The sequence below is a fragment of the Bos grunniens genome, chromosome 11 (genome assembly GCF_055505025.1).
Source record: "Bos grunniens cultivar Pamir isolate PY7600 chromosome 11, Bosgru_T2T1.0, whole genome shotgun sequence".
Lineage (NCBI taxonomy): Eukaryota > Metazoa > Chordata > Mammalia > Artiodactyla > Bovidae > Bos > Bos grunniens.
Window position 1 is genome coordinate 4,787,703 of NC_141175.1, and position 16,483 is coordinate 4,804,185.

At 46.5% G+C, this 16,483-nt stretch overlaps 1 protein-coding gene across 11 annotated transcripts in view; it reads left to right on the forward strand.

The window, feature by feature from the left end:
• The first annotated feature begins 4,056 nt into the window (after positions 1-4,056).
• Positions 4,057-16,483, forward strand: part of TSC1 (TSC complex subunit 1) — a 47,436-nt gene continuing 35,009 nt past the window's right edge. For 3 of the 11 annotated variants that reach the window (XR_015136134.1, XM_086324375.1, XM_086324381.1), the window contains exons 1-2: positions 4,057-4,128; positions 12,759-12,821. The gene's annotated coding sequence lies outside the window, so the exon portion shown is untranslated. Of the gene's footprint in view, positions 4,129-12,758; positions 12,822-15,747; positions 15,919-16,483 lie in introns of all 11 variants that reach the window. The other 8 variants (XM_086324376.1, XM_086324383.1, XM_086324374.1 and 5 more) reach the window with 6 other exon arrangements.

Below are 16,483 nucleotides of genomic sequence, written 5' to 3' on the forward strand. Positions count from 1 at the left end.
AAGTTGGCTTAAAGCTCAACATCTAGAAAACTAAGATCATGGCATCTGGTCCCATCACTTCGTGGCAAATAGACAGGTTAACAGTGGAAACAGTGTCAGACTTTATTTTTTGGGGCTACAAAATCGCTGCAGATGGTGACTGCAGTCATGAAATTAAAAGATGCTTACTCCTTGGAAGGAAAGTTATAACCAACCTAGATAGCATATTCAAAAGCAGAAACATTACTTTGCCAACAAAGGTCCGTCTAGTCAAGGCTATCGTTTTTCCTGTGGTCATGTATGGATGTGAGAGTTGGACTGTGAAGAAGGCTGAGCACCGAAGAATTGATGCTTTTGAACTGTGGTGTTGGAGAAGACTCTTGAGAGTCCCTTGGACTGCAAGGAGATCCAACCAGTCCATTCTGAAGGAGATCAGCCCTGGGTATTCATTGGAAGGACTGATGGTAAAGCTGAAACTCCAATACTTTGGCTACCTCATGTGAAGAGTTGACTCACTGGAAAAGACCCTGACGCTGGGAGGGATTGGGGGCAAGAGGAGAAGGGGACGATAGATGATGAGATGGCTGGATGGCATCACCGACTCAATGGACGTGAGTCTGAGTGAACTCTGGGAGTTGGTGATGGACAGGGAGGGCTGGAGTGCTGTGATTCATGGGGTCGCAAAGAGTCAGACACGACTGAGCAACTGAACTGAACTGAAATGAAAGCAGGGGGCTGCCATGCAGAAAGCTGAAGCAACAGGACCCCTCAAATGGATAAACCTGTGACACTGAAAAGGATGTAATTTTGACTAGTGGGGTCCTTCCAAATGCCTTCAAATCTAACTGCATCTGGAAGGACAGAAATCCAGCTAAAACTAGCATCAGCCAAAACAGTCTTCCCTTCATGAACTCAGAAGCCCAGGGTAAAGCTGGCCTCAGGGACTTCGTAAAGGGGAGAAGTCCCTTGAGGGGAGAACAACCAACATTTCTCTTTTCATCTCTTTCTCTGTATCTTTTCCATCTTTTGGCTAGAGCGTTCATGGAGCTTGAGGTAGCAGAGGGAGAAGGGGAGGGCCACTTCTCCCTAGCTTTATCCTAGTTCAATGACCCCAGAGGAAAGACAACAGCTCTTTCAGCATCCATGTATAAAGACTCAAGGAAGCACCCTGATTGGCCCAACTTGGGTCACATGTCAACTGTGCCAATCCCTTTGGCTGGATGCTTGGGACCTGGGATTGGCCAGATGGGTCCAGCTGCCTGAGGTTGATGCTGTGGTCCCAGGATGGGGAGGGGGAGCTGCTGCCCAGGCAAATGCACAGGTGTGCCTCACACACAGCAAGTCAGTGCCACCTGCCTCCGAGGGCTCATCGCTTCTGTTCTGTCACTGAGTGTGGACAAGATGGTTGGAGAAAGCCTGGCCAGAAGCTCGTGCCCTGGAGAGGATCCAGGAAGGTACGTGGAAGATGGTGGTCTGATTAACATCTGTCTGAGTGCTGAAGAATGGATGCTTCTGAACTGTGGTGTTGGAGAAGACTCTTCAGAGTCCCTTGGACACCAAGGAGATCAAACCAGTCCATCCTAAAGGAAATCCTGGATATTCACTGGAAGGACTAATGCTGAAGCTGAAGGTCCAATGCTTTGGCCACCTGATGCGAAGAACTGATTCACTGGAAAAGACCCTGATGCTGGGAAAGATTGACGGCAGGAGGAGAAGGGGACAACAGAGGATGAGATGGTTGGATGGCATCACTGACTTGATGGACGTCAGCTTGAGCAAGCTCCGGGAGTTGCTGATGGACAGGGAGGCCTTGTGTGCTGCAGTCCAAGGGGTCGACTCGGACATGACTTAGTGACTGAACAAGTCAATGACAAAATCAATCCCAGAAAAGCAGAAAATATGGAGCCAGCCCATGAGCAGGGGCAGGGCTGCCTCTGCCTTTCTTCCTAGCCTCCTCTTCACAAGCCCCTAGCGGTCCATATTGAGAGAACTATTACCATTCTTCTTCCAGATATTGTATAAACAGTAACAGTGCAGTTATGGTCCCCTCGAGGGCCAGAAGCTGATGAGGCTCGTGTATCACTGCTCCCTTCCACGGAGGATAGCATTCCAGCAGGATGAGGTCACTGAGCCAAGGAAGAGGGGGGTGGGGAAAGGGGATTCCTGGGCTGGAGCTCTGGCGTCGTGCCCGTCCCCCGACTCCATCCCTCCTGATCCCTGGTGGATTCACAGTGTGCCCGAGTCCTTGCCACAGTGCTAATGCCAAGGCAGGAATCTGCTCCTGTGAGATGGTCTGTGGACTAGGGAAAGCTGGGCACGCCCCTCTTCTCCTCCAGCCCTTCCATCTCTGGGTCCCACCTGACCATGCTGGGTACCTACACCGAAGTTAGCACCGGGTGGACTCGCCCCAGGCAGCGATTGGATGCCAGCTGAGTGCACTGGGAAATGCTAACAAAACTAACACTTATTGAAATAGACTTTATGCTGGTTACATCTTAAGGTCTCACTGAATCCACCCCAAATCCCTATCCTGTAGGCATCATGATTAATATTAAAACCCCTACGTTGCAGACGAAGAAACGAAGGCTCAGTTCATTAGCATGATGGCAGAAACCTGTGTTCACACTCTAGTCTGTTTGAGTAACAACCTCTTGGCTTCCCTAGCTGTCTGCAGGCAGGGTTAGGCTGGTGGAATTCCCAAGTCAATGCCCACCTGCCCCATAAGCCAGGATGGTGATAAAGGCTGTGCACTGCTCAAGGGCCCCCAGAAGTGGGTGTGGGTGGCTAAGGGCCAAGATCCTGCATGGCTCTGCTCACATGGACTGTGGGCCCAGAGGAAAGGCTTTTTTCTAATGCTCTTGGGGCCTCTCTAACCCTACAGGCTAACAGCAGTCCTACCTGGGACCACGCTGGGCCTCCTGGAACCCTGGTCACTCTCACAGTAGGCCCCTTAAGCCATATGCTGCCTTGCCTTGTGACCCAAATGGTTCCCATGACAAAACTTGTTGTTTCCATAACTCACCCAGAGTTATGTTCCGGTGCTAGCTTCTTTTAGTTCTTTCCTTCCCAACTGCCTCTCCCATTTCTATTTCATAAAACCTACCTTTCCTTTAAGGCCTAGCTTGATGCGCACTCCTTCAGAAAGCCTTTCAGATACCTCAGACTGCGGCCTCTCTCACCCTGGTCCGGATCAGTCACAGCGCTCACCATAGTCTGCCTTCGAGGACCATCATCTTGTGAGCATTTACCCTGCGTGGGTCCCTGTGCTTAAACACCCTCCGTACTTTATGTCCCTGAATCCTCACTCCACTCGTATTATGCCCATTTCACAGCGGAAGAAACTGAGGCTCAAAGGACTTCAAAACTTGTCCAGGTTTACACAGCTAGGGAGGGGGCAGGGCAAGGATTGAATGAAGGGGTTGGGCTTTGAAAGCAGCCAGCTCTGATTATGGTGGTTTTCCACAGATGTCGTGACCGGGTGTCTGAAATGCTAGCAATCTGAGGGGCAGAAGTCAGTGGGATTCTCCGCAAGCCCTTCGCCCACGGGGGTCATTGGCTCCTTGGGAAACAAGATGGAAGCTCTGCGGTCAGGCACAGGGAGACCCTCGGTTGGGGAGTATCCGGGTGTGCGAGGCTCGGGAATGCAGGAGGCGCCCCAACCACACCCAGCTCGGCCAACTTGTTTACGCCTCTTGCACAGCCCCTCCCGCCCGGCCCGGGTCACGTGACCGCCTCCCCGCCCCTAGCTCTCTCGCGTGGCTCCTCCCCGCCGCGCCGGTCCTTCTTTTTGCCTCCTTCGGAGTCACAAGATCTCTCAGCAGCTCCCCGTCGGAATCCTTCCGCCCGTCCCCGCCTCCCCGCCCCCCCACACCCCCTACCGTACAACTCCCCTTGGCTCTTTCTCGACCGGTTAGCACCACCAGTAATGAGCAGAACGGCCCCTTCTTTCGAAAGGGGCAGGCGGCCACGGTCGACGGTCGTCGGATTCGAGGTCGAGGCGAGGCGCGGGTGGGGATTCTTTTTCGTGGCGGAGGCTGCAGCGGCAGTGGACATTTCACGACGGGGGGGAGGTGCTGTACGTCCAAGATGGCGGCGCCCTGTAGGCTGGAGGAACTGTGAGGTAAACAGCTGAGGGGGAGGAGACGGTGGGTGAGTACGGGGGTGTCGCCCCTTCCTTTTCGCTGGGGTCTTCTCGGGACGGTCCCGGCACCATGACCCCAGTCTGGGAAGCCCTGTGGGGCTTGGGCAAGGGGCTCACTTGCCGGGGAAGGGACCCCGGGAAGGGGGGGTTCGGAGAGCTTTCCCCTCCCTCTTATTACTCGCTATCTCCGACGGGGCCTGACGGGTTTCTGGGGGAGGAGAGGCAGCCCCGGCCGGCACTTGGCCCCTCTTCGGCGGCGGAGGGGACCGCTGCACCCCCCCAGGCCGCGGTGTCGAGGGCAGGGGGTGAGGTGGGCCGCTTTGCCAGCCCCTTGCTCGGTGGGGTGACAGGTTCCCGCGGGGTGCGGAGAGCCGAGGAGAGACCCTCCGCGGGAGAGGCAGGTCTGGATTGGGGGGTGGGGGCTGGTGCCAGGGCTTGATGAGAGGGGTCAGGGGTGGGGGAGGCGGGGAATGAATGGAGTCTGCCTGTGGGCATCGGGGACCTGCCCGGACTCGGTGTCTCCGCAGAAATTTGCAGGAGCGTGTGTGCCTCGCTCCAGGTGTGCTTCTGGGTGTTTAATTGATGGCGAAAGACAGTTACCTTCCAGCCGGCAGAGGTGATTCTTAAGAGACAGCTATTTGCAGAGCCACTCCTAGACGCTCATTCATTCATTTGAGGAACTGGAGGATGAAGAACCGGCAGTCAGAGAGCCCTTTGAGAATTAAAGCCCTTTCTTTGTGTCTCCTAGTACAGAGTTTTGCTTCTGGCGTTCTGGGTTTGGAGGGGTGGGGGTGGGGGCTTTGGAGGGGGCGCGGTCCTCCTGACACCAGCAGCTTGTTGACGGAGCACGCACTGTGGAAGGGCTCCGCAGTCGTCACCTCCTTTAGCCCTCGCGACAAAGGGGAGAGGCAGCCACCAGGAATCCCTCCCATTTCTCAGATGAAGAAACTGAGGCCCAGAGAGATGAGGGTACCGTGCCCCAAGGTCACACCTTTAGGATTCTGTGAGCCAGGATTGGACTGGATTCTGATTCCAAGACTGTGCTCTTGTCTTTGTTTGTACTTAACATGATTCTCGTTTATCTGTTAATAGATCAGATCTGACTTGTCATTCTTTCTGATCAGGTGATTAGAGTTAATCAGTTGGCCGGGGTTTGTGCATAAGTGCCTGTGTGTGCGTGCTTAATTTTGAAGAGGGGCCCACTTGCTCACATACTTTAGCTTTTGTTTGGGATGGCAGTGTTGTGACTATAAACACGGTAGTCTAAATTAGGCTGGAAAGTATTTGATGTTTTCATAAAACCAATGCGTTTACTGCAGAAAGAAGCCGTGCTAAAATCCTTGCCGGATTTTTTATAGAAAGCATAGAAATAGCACTTCACTTGACACAGCCTAAGCTGGTAAAAGTACTAAAATAGAATAATATTCTTCTGAGATACTTGGATTTATAATTTGGGGATCAACTTGGAGTCCTCTGAATTTGCACTTGTTGATGAAACGGGGCTGTAAATTTCGAGAAGCATTATAAAACCCAGCCTTGTGGGAGCCCTTGATTTACTGAGCAACCACCTGTGATTCTTAAGTTGAACATTCCCGAGTAAACCTGGAATATGCAAATGTGGAAACTGATTTAAGGTCGTATGGGGAAATGCAAACTTTAACGGTCGTGCATCAAGCAAATGAGGCGCCTCAGAAACAGTGAAACATCCTTTGCTATGGCCCTGGGGAGCTGCAGAATCTTCCTCTAACCACCGGGTGTAAACTTAAAGGGTGTTTATAGAAGATGTAAATGGAAAATGTCGTCTTACTAAAGTTAATATCTTACGCCAAACACTCTTACATCAGGTGCATGAAAGGGCAAATGATGTAAGCTTTCTCTGCTTCATGCATTTCCTGGTGTCATAGACTTTGGTATGTTCCTAAATTCCTAGTTAGAGAGATTCCTAGGCAGCTACCCACATTCTTGTTTTCCGTTGAATTGGCGTGTCTCAAATCCTGTGACTCAGTTGTACTCTGCCTGATTGGATTCTTAAGAGGGAAGACATCCCAGTCTGCGGGTGTAACATGATGCCTTCTGTTCTCATTTGTGAAGTGAAACCAAACAGTCTTGACTGGGACAGATCAAATGTATTCCTGTCTGTAGAATAATGAAATCGCTGGAAACGAGAAATCTCTTATCAGTAGTGTCTTTCAAACCTTCACGCACAGGTAGTTTGCATATGTCGCTGAGGACACCCTGGGTATATATTTTGGAAGAAGTTATAGGTGATTCTGATGGCACCAGAGGTTGAGGACCAGTGGCTGAAGTTATCAGTTTGGCTATTTTTCTTTTAATTTATAATTCACTGCAGAGGCATGTCTTGAAATGGCTCCTAAGCTCTGGTGTGTGTAGTGGGGGTAAGTCAGGGGCTCTAAGGTACAGCTGACTTGATCTTCAGGCGTCTTTTCTTTTAAAGTGTGTTAAGGCGCAGGTGCCATTCTTTTCCGGGTCCTAGGGCCTTGGTGGACTAAAATTAACTTTTCCTGGAATTAATTAGGTATTCTTGACTGCAGATGAGCCACATACAGCAATACATCAACCATTTCAAGCTTTTCTAAAAGTCACATAGATTTCAAGTCCTTTGGGGGTTCAGGTAAACATTCTATGTTTATCGAATCAGGTGTTAAATGGCTTTATAATAACTAAGCAAACCAGCAACTTTTAGCTTGACCTGTTGAGTTTTTATCCTTTCCTATCACATTTTAGAAAAAGATATTCCTTGTAAGTGCCTAATATTATAAATCTCTTTGAGAGATTAGTTTTATTGGTAATAGTTTTGTTTATCAATTAAGTAGCTGCAAGCATGAAATAAAAGTGTACTCAATAGCATTGAAACCTCTACCTTTAGCTTTTTGCTTTAAAAATAAATATTTATAATTGGCATATACTTAAACACTAAAATTTCCCCTCTCATTGTTTCATATAGTTTGTATATGAAAAAAACTATTTTTTTTCCATTGGTCTGAAGAAGGTTTCAGCCCATTTAAATTGGTCTAAAATTACCATCAACAATTTTAGATTATCCCTCTTCTGCTTTGCTTTTTTTTAAAAAATTATTTTTTTTATTGAAGGATAATTGCTTTACAGAATTTTGTTGTTTTCTGTCAAACTTCAACATGAATCAGCCATAGGTGTACATAAACCTGGTTTGCTTTTTAAGCCTGTAGTTCCTAAACGTTAGTAATTTAATGTCTAGTGTCTATTTTTGGGAGGGGGGAGAATGAAAAAAACAAAAACAAAAAAACGAAAACTTTCGTGTATATAAAACATATATAATCCCAGGACCTTGCTTATTTCTTCTTACTTCTCTTGCGTAGTACTAACTTTTTTTCTATACAGGGAAGCAGCAAAAGGTAACAACACTTTTAAAGGTTGAATGAATTCAGGTTGTCATCTAATGAGTAAAGTGCCTTAAAAACCTAGTTTTGATACAAACAAGACATGATAGTTACTGGCCTAGAATTCACAGGTCACCTTCTAAAGGAAAGATGATGGCAGTAGAGCCCATGAAGTATCTGAGTGACAAGGGATAATTTTACTCTCCTGTTGGTGATGGAGGGCACACTGGGCCGTGGTGAGAAAGAACAGATGTCATGACCTTACTGTCTGCAGTGGTTAAGATCTGTGGTGCTCTGAGTACAGAGCACACAAGCACAGCTGAGAAACATGAAGTGTATCCATTTTAAACTACAGAATGACTTTATCAATGTTTCAAATATAAGTTAGTAAGTGTTGACTTCTAAGCCTTATGTACCTAGCAGTACATTTTGTGTAGTAGTAATATTGTTATAATAAAGTTTGTATTTATTGGCACAATGCCAAACAGTGTGCTAAAGTTTTTGACATTCCTGATCCTGTTAGCTCTTCCCGAAACCTTGCAGGGACGTGATAGGGAGATGAGAAAGTGGAGGCTTCGGTAACTTATTCAGTGAGTTGAGCTAGGATTTGAACCCTGTTGGTTGACTCCAGAACCCACACATTTAATCTTTCACTTGATAAATGGTCTGAACTGCTGAGCTCATAACTAGTTGAAAGGTCAGTGGTTCTTAAGATTTGGAGGGCCTCAGTTCTCCTATGAGAGTTTGTGGGAAGCTGTGGACCAAATAGCCTTTTCTATCCCATCAGCTCCAACAAAATTCACACAGATAAGAAAATTTGAATAGGAACTTTACAGACCCAGCCTGAAGGCCAGTTGATCATTCCAAATAGTTTATTGCTCTTAAAAATTGAACTCGGGCTTTCAGAAACAAAAGCAACCCACAGATAGGAAAGGCCTAAGTCTTTTAAAGATGGACTATGTGCTGCTTGTACTATAAATCATTTTGTTAAAACTTTTATATTGAAAGGTTCTTTACACTTCACTGGGAAATCAACCTTAGGTGTCACATTAAAAGACGTTATAAGTGGAGAACTCAGGTGTGTAACTTGCTAAATGCTTGTCAGGCTTAGCATTCAGTCCCTGTGTACCTTTATCACCTGGCAGAATTCCGTTCGGCTTTTTTCCAAGGTTTATCTACTATCTATTTTTTGTTTCCTTTTTAACCTCAAAAGTATATATATGTGTGTGTATATATATATATATATATTTAATATTTCTTGCCTTCCCCCTCCTTCCTAGACTAGTGGTTCAGTGGAACCACTAGTCTGGAAGACCCCACTTCCAGATTCAGAGGTCTCAGACCAGGCGTAAATCCCCAAGTGATGGGTGTTGCTGGTGTGAGGACCACCTTTGAGACCCACAGGTGTTAGTCCTAGACTATCAAAGCTTGTGCCCTTATTTCCTAGGAGTTTTCTATTTTAGTCCTTGAACTTGAAACCTAAAGAAAACTTAGTTTGCTCAGATTTATTTTAAGAGAAGCTCTGTATTTTGAAACATGACACTTGGTTTATTTTCTTGGTAAATAATTTTGTTCATGCTAATAGAAAGTTAAATCATAAGAAACATAGTTTATAGATGAGGTGGTGGTTGCTGTTGTTTTTAGTCACTGACTCAAGACCTACTGTTTGGAACCCTATGGACTGTAGCCTGCCGGGCTCCTTCTGTCCATGGGATTTCCCAGGCAACAATACTGGAGTGGGTTGCCATTTCCTTCTCCAGGGGATCTTCCTGACCCAAGAATTGAACCTGCTTCTCCTGCATTGCAGGCAGATTCTTTACCGCTGAGCCACCAGGGAAGTGCCTTATATTATAGAAGACGTACACCTAACCAAAATCAGTGTCTCTCCCTGCAGACAAGATACTAGAGGATCCACCTATGAAATAGGTTATATGCTCCAGCAGATTGTCCTTTCGGGTCCCTGATGGCTAACATTCTGAATGGAGTACCTGGAGCTCCTCCTCTGTTTATACAACCTTGAGAGGGACCACACTGCTGAGACCATTTAAATCACACGTGACTGTACATGCTGCCAGGTTTTGCTCTCAGCTGTCTCACTTTCACACACTTGAGTGGTATTTCCCTCCGTGCAGAAGTAGGGAGGGGAGTTGGAGCTCGTGTCTTACCTTTTTTAGATGCATTTGTGCTGAAGTCGACTTTATTCACTCGGTAGAATATTCCTGTAAGAAATCACCCAAGCGATACGGAGCCAGAGCCCGGCCTGAATGTGTAAAGGTACACCATTGACGTCTTACTGCTGTCCGTGCCGTCGGTGTAGTTTCCTCTTCTGTCTGTGCTGCACTTGATGATGGCACAGTCCATCTGTGCCTCAACCTGTGTCTGACTTGTCTCTGAACTTTCTTAGATAAAACCTCAGCATAGAAAACAAGTCACAGTGAAAAGACGTCTGCCTACCTTCATTATACCTGTAGTTGTTTTTACATCATGGACAAGTTGTACAAAATTATCTTAGGCGATGTGATACATAGTTACATATTTTATGTGGATTGTGGTTCTGAAGAGTCCCAGGGGTGAGAAGGCCACAGACTTGATTTTCCAAAAGTCCGAATATTCAACTGATATTTTCAGATAAAATGCTTTCTAGAGGCATTTGGGTACCTGCCACGAGTGTTTCATAAAGGTGTATGCAGCTCTTAGCTCTCTCAGCTTGTAATGCAGATATGCTAGCACAGAGATGCGTGAAAAAATGTGTACAGGTCCTGCTGATGCCACCTCCACATGACCGGTCCAGCTGGAGTCCGTGTGTGGCCCCGTGTACATAGGCCATCTCTCTGTAAACACCTGAAGAATGAAATGAAGGTGAAATGTGAAAACAACTTGGCCTATGCTCCTCCTGCTTAATCTCAAAACACTGAAGCACGAGCTCTCATCTTCTTGCTGGAACCTGCCGTTTATTTTTATTCAGAGAGACGTCTTAGTTGCCCTTGTAGAAGGGCAGTTACCGTATTGCTTTCAGGTGAGGACACCGCTGTGGGGTCAGACATCAAAGAGGAAGGGTCTAGGTCTGAGGGCATGTTTCCTTTTTAATTTGGCTTCTGACGGTAAGAACATGCATTGGCCCTGTTACGCTCTGACAGGTGTTTCCATCCGAACCCCTCAGGGGCACACATTTTTGAGGAGGGTCTTTCCATTCCTCACTTCTAAGCAGGAAGTTCACAGGTCACATGATTTTCCCTAGTAGTACCTCCATGGGGCAGGATTTAAATATAAGTGAACAAGTAAACACTTCCAAATATAAATAATGGCAGGCAGCCCTTGACTCGCCAACACTCACTACCATTACCGTCTTTTGGCATGGTGGTAAAGACCTAAATGTTAGTGTTGAGCATTGGACAAAAACCGTTCTCACTTTCTATGCCAGTTTCTTTATCTGTGACAGTGACCCTGGCTGGACAGGCTACGAGGTCACATCTGGTATTACATCCTAATTTTACCCTTGCCTTAGATGTCCTCTTCAGGTAAAACATCCAACTGCGATTAATTGCAAGAGGAGTCTGCATGACTCACTGGACTCACAGCTGATTCTAACATTCTCAAGATTAGAGGCTCCAGGGTTTTGACTGCAGCCCTTCTGGTGGAGTGACTGTGGCTGGGCAAGCACTGCTGTCTGAATGGTTGCCTTGGCCTCCTCGGAAGGCCAGCCTCTGCCCAGCTGTGCACACACACTTGGAGTATGGTGCCGAGGACCGCTCGTATTAAATGCCTAGAATGTGTTCCACAAGGAAAGATAATTACTCCATCATCTGAGCATGAAGTTTTAACTGTGAGAGAGCTGCCCGACACACTAGTTCAACTTTGGCCAGGATCATATATTGAAGGGCTTGCTTCTAGGCTCTTCTCTGTTGAGTGTAATTAGGCCTATATTGTGTATGAGGTTCAGCTGCCAGGTCTGCGTCCCACCCTGGAATGGCTACCGAAGAAGCTGGTGAACTCTTTGTTGACTCACACGGGGTGTATTTGCCCACTGGGTGCCGGACACTAAATAGGCCCTGGGTGTCCACCAGTGGGCCCAACAGGAGGTCCGAGTCCCCATGGAGCTCACAGTCTAATCAGGCTGTACTAAATGTAGTTTGAAGGATCCACATTTTAAAAAGCAAACTGTATATATATCATGTTAAACATGGATATTTACTATAATTTAGAAAGGAGAGCAGGAGAAGAAAACAGAAAAATGCTGGCTGTTCTCAAATATTTTATGTTTGTCATGCAGAGGGATTAGGTTAAGGTGGTGCTGTTTTGAAGGCCGAGTTCAGCTTTGTACATTTATTTAAGAAATATTCTGACCTCTAGTCATTCTGTCAACAAGTCCCAGACTCTGTGGCAGCTGCAGGAGATACAGTGCTGAAGACGCTCCTGTCTTTCCTTGCCTGGAACTCCTGTGCTGGTGATAGGGACGTGCTCAGTAACTCATTGCACTTATTTAATTGGGTCGTGGTCAGCGACACCAAGAAACACAGGCTACAGAGAGCACGTGCTGCGCCTGACCTGGTCTGGGCGTGAGTGGAGGGAAGTGAAGGCTCTCTGAGGAAGCACTTGTTCAAGCAGAGAATTTGAGGGTGAAGACTGAGCTCGGGAGCGGGTAGAGGTCGGTGAAGTGGGGAGCACACAGGTCAGCTGAGAGAAGGTGAGGCTAGTGGGGCAGGGTCGCGGGGGCGGGGGGCTTATGGGGGACCAGGACGTGCTTCGTGTCCGGAGCTGTTCTTACTCCTGGGGCTCCTTGGGTAGTTACTCTGCCACACGCAGCATTAGGAGGCAGGTGCCGCGCCTATTCTCTCCGTACAGATGACAGGATCTAAGGTTAGACTTTAGAGACATGCAGTCAGCCAGCCAGAGTTGCACGGCTGCTCAGTGGCGGAGCCTGGGTTTTTTCCTACTCCGAGCTCTAATTCTAGAGCCTGTCCTGCCCGTGCATTTACTGCCCACTCATTTATAGCTCTAAAAAAGACAGTTAGCAAAAGGTGGACTTTACAAGTTCAGCGCAATAGAAAGAATTTCCCGCAGCCAGCTGTTCAGAAATGTAGATGGGGAGAGGCCCGTGCACCCAGTGATTCCGAGTGTTCATTCCAGTGGAAACCAGGTGGCCACCTGTCAGGGATGGGGCGGAGTGGGAAGCCGGTGAACCCCGACCCCCCTCTGACGGTGTCCGGGATCTCACTGCAGCGTGAGATGGTGATTTACAGATATGTGTTTTTTCTCTCCAGTGACCATGAAAAATACCAGGTTGACAGCACAGAAAACTGAAGTACCAATTGTCCCCAGAACAGGTAAGGTGTAAACTCAGTGCAGCGGCTGTGGGGAAGGGAGGGGAGAATCATTTATCTTGTCTGTGGTTGCACTGGTGTGAAGAGGTTTCTTTGCATTCAGGGTGTAACGTATGATTTTAGCTATTTGCCAGTAACTGGACCGTCTGTGCCGTGAAGTAATTAGTCAAATTACCGGTAATTTATTAACGGCTTATTCAGTGCCAGGCATGGTGTTAAGTGCATTCTGTGGTTATTTGTTTTCCTCTTCACAGCCATACCTTTGGTATGTCTTCATTTTGCAGATAAGGAATTGGGCTCTGAAATGTTATATAATTTTCCTAAGGTTGTATGGCTGGTACTTGCAACTCAAATCAGTTCTGTCTAACAGCAAAATTTGGTTTTAACCACTAAATAAAATTGAATCCTGCGTGTTTTGAGCAAGCCATTTAACTAGCACAGAGGTTCTCAACCCTGGCTGTGCCTTAAAAACCCACATGGGTCTATAAAACAAACCAGCTGTCCTGTCTGGACCCTGCCCCATAACCTGCTTTGGAGTGAGGCCTGGGCTTCAGGACTTCATAGCCTCTTCAGGTTATTCTAGTGTATGAGCTAGGCTGAGGACCCTGAGCTAATGAGTTAGCATTTACATCTTAACGTGGCTTTATCTGTTACTTGTCTTAATCAGTTTTCTGGGGATGAGATATATGCTATCGTGGTTTCTAAGAGCTGGAGGATATCCTTCCTAAATACAGGGATCTGGCATGTCTGTGGCTAGGAGTGTAGCCTGAGTGGTCCCTGAGCAAGATTTTGAGTTTGAGTTTGGAGGCAGGAGTGCGCAGCGCAGCGCTGCAGCTTTCTGTCTGCAGGAAGGGCATAAGGAAGATGGGAAGGCATTTCGTCCGCTATCTTTGTACACAGACGGCTAGTGGGATTCATCTGATGCCTCCCTGGTTGCCCTTTGCTGTATTGTCACTGTCTGCCTCATCTTACCTCATAAGAATTACGAAATAAGGTTTTTTTTGCCTTAAAGCTTGCTGTCTGTTCACAGACAGGGTCTTAATACAGATTGTAGACTCAAAAGAAGGTGGAAGAAGCATTATTCCCTCACGAGTACGGAAGACTTTCTGAGTTTGACTTTTCATTTTCAAAACAAAATTTTTTTTAATTTTTTATTTATTTATTTTTGGCTATACTGAATTTTCATTGCTGGACGGGCTTTCTCTAGTTGTGGCGAGCAGGGATGCCTCATTGCGGCGGCTTCTCTTGTTGGGGAGCACAGACTCTAGAGTGCATGGGCTTCAGTAGTTGTGGCTCACAGGTTCATTTGCCCTGCGGCCTGTGGAATCTTCTGGACCAGGGGTCAAACCTGGGTCCCCTGCACTGGCAGGTGGATTCTTAACCTTGGGCTGGTGGTCCAAGGAAGTCCCATTTTCAAGCATTTAATGGGTACTTCACCCTGTCCGTTGTTGGAAGGCCACTGAATATGTATTTGAACCCAGTGTCAGATGGTCCTGTTCATATCCTCAAGGCCCAAGCTGAATGTCACACATCAGAAACCTCAGATGGTATTAAATATTTTTCAGTATTGCACTTGTTTTGTGTTTCAGTGGTCATATTGTTAAAGTTTGAAATTTTAATGCAGGAAAAGTACTTGGTCAGCACCGTCAGCTGCTGGATTGCCCCTGTGTTAGCGGGTGTGTGATTCTAGAAAGATGTTCCTCTTCAGCTGCCGCTTTTAGTCCCATCACTAACCTTTGTGGACAAAGCAGAATGGAATTCAGGAGAGTTTCTGGTAAATTATGTTTTAGAAGGAACCTGTATCTGGGATTCGTAACTTGGTCAAGCCTCAAGGATCCTTCACCTTAAAGCGACCTTAACAATTATTGACAACCTATGTCAGTCATCTTGAAAAGCTTTTTGTTTAAATTTTTAGCCCCCATAGACACAAAATACAAGACAAAAACTACAAGAACTTGTCTTCCTATAACGGTTTTATAAAATCTGTTTTGAAATTTTTTGATTAGTGAGTATAAAATGTGTTTGAGTATTTCATTTTTTTCTTAACATTTTTTTTTTCATATTCTTTATGTTTGACTTGAAGATGATTTATCGTGGATATTGTTGACTGTGGTTTGGGTTTTTAGGTAACAAGCTGGCATTTTATTTTTAATTCACCTTCACAAGACGTGTGGTGTTTCCAAATCTGACTTTTCTTGAAAGACTACAAATTAGGATTACAAATTAAATGAAGTTATTAAATGATTATTTTTTATAATAAATGTAAAACAATTCTGTACAGGTTAGAATTAAAATACACTTTAATTTCTGTTGTGTAGCCAAGTATTGTTAAAAGTTTTATAAACATTTGGCTCAAAGAATAATTACTGTTATTTGTAAAGCTATCTAGTGAACCTACCTTCTTGATACCCATTAATATATTTAACTGTTTGAAAGTCCTTAATTGTTTTCGAACATAAAAATCACATTAACTGAAGCTTTTATTTTTAATAATAATGATTAAATATTGTATTGATGGAACTTCAACTTATAAAACACAAAGCTTAGATGTTGCATCTAGAATATTTTCCCTTTGTTCTGCTGTTAACGGTAATCCTAACGCATGCCTGTCCACATTACAGACATTGTGTGGATTACATATGATGGTAACATTAACATATCCTTGCTGGTCACACGTACACAGTCAGGGATCCCAGAAATGCTGCTAAAGTGGGCGATTCACTGTTCAACTTTCAGTCCTACAGACCAATGCCACAGCCAGATTTGGGCCAAAAATAGAAACTAAAACCGAATTTGGTAAATCCCTGTTTTCCAAGCTTGTTGAGACCATGCTAAGTGTTCTGTTCGATCAAATCTGGTTACCAGTGTAGAGGTTAAGTTTGGTTTATTCAGAAGCAGTGACTTGGAACCCCCTGTTGCTTTGGATTAGGTGGTCTGGGGGCCTCTCCAAGATGGTGACATTTTGAGCAGAGAGTTGAAACCAAAAGCAGCACGAGGATCTGGGAGAAGAGCGCCCCAAGGACGGAGGCAGCAGCAAGTGCGGAGGCCTGGGTGGGGCGCTGTGTCCCTGAGCTTCAGAAACCGAGACTAGAGCTGGAAGGTGGGGTGCGGTGATGCAGGCCGGGGGGAGCGGGGTGCCTGGCAGCCGCAGGGGAGCCAACTCTTGTGAGCTTTGTGGGGAGCCGCTGGGTGATTTTACATGGGAGCAGTGGAGTCTGATTTCCCTGTTTCAGAGTGTCTTGGTGGTGGTGTTGGGGAGAGGAGTGATGGAGACTGCTGGTCCCTCGTCTTTCAGGGGACACGATGGGGGCTCGGACTGGGGTGAAGCAGAAGGGGAAGTCAGTGGGCTTGCCAGAGGATTAGATGTGAGCGTTGAAGAGTCAAGGATGTCACTTGGACGTCGGCTGTAGACTGATGGTTGTGCCTATTACTGAGGTCCAGGAGACTGGCAGAGGGACAGGTTTTGGGGTGGGGTCTGGGTGTTGAAAGTCATGACTCCCTAATATAAACAGCATCATTGATAGCACTGTACTGTGCCGTGTGGCCCCCGACAGTAGTCTTAAACTAAACAAAATGTTGCTCTGGTGTGTAGAATACAGAACTGTATGAACTCAGATACTGAACGCTCAGCTTCTCCTGTCTCCTGTCTCCTATGCTTGGTTACT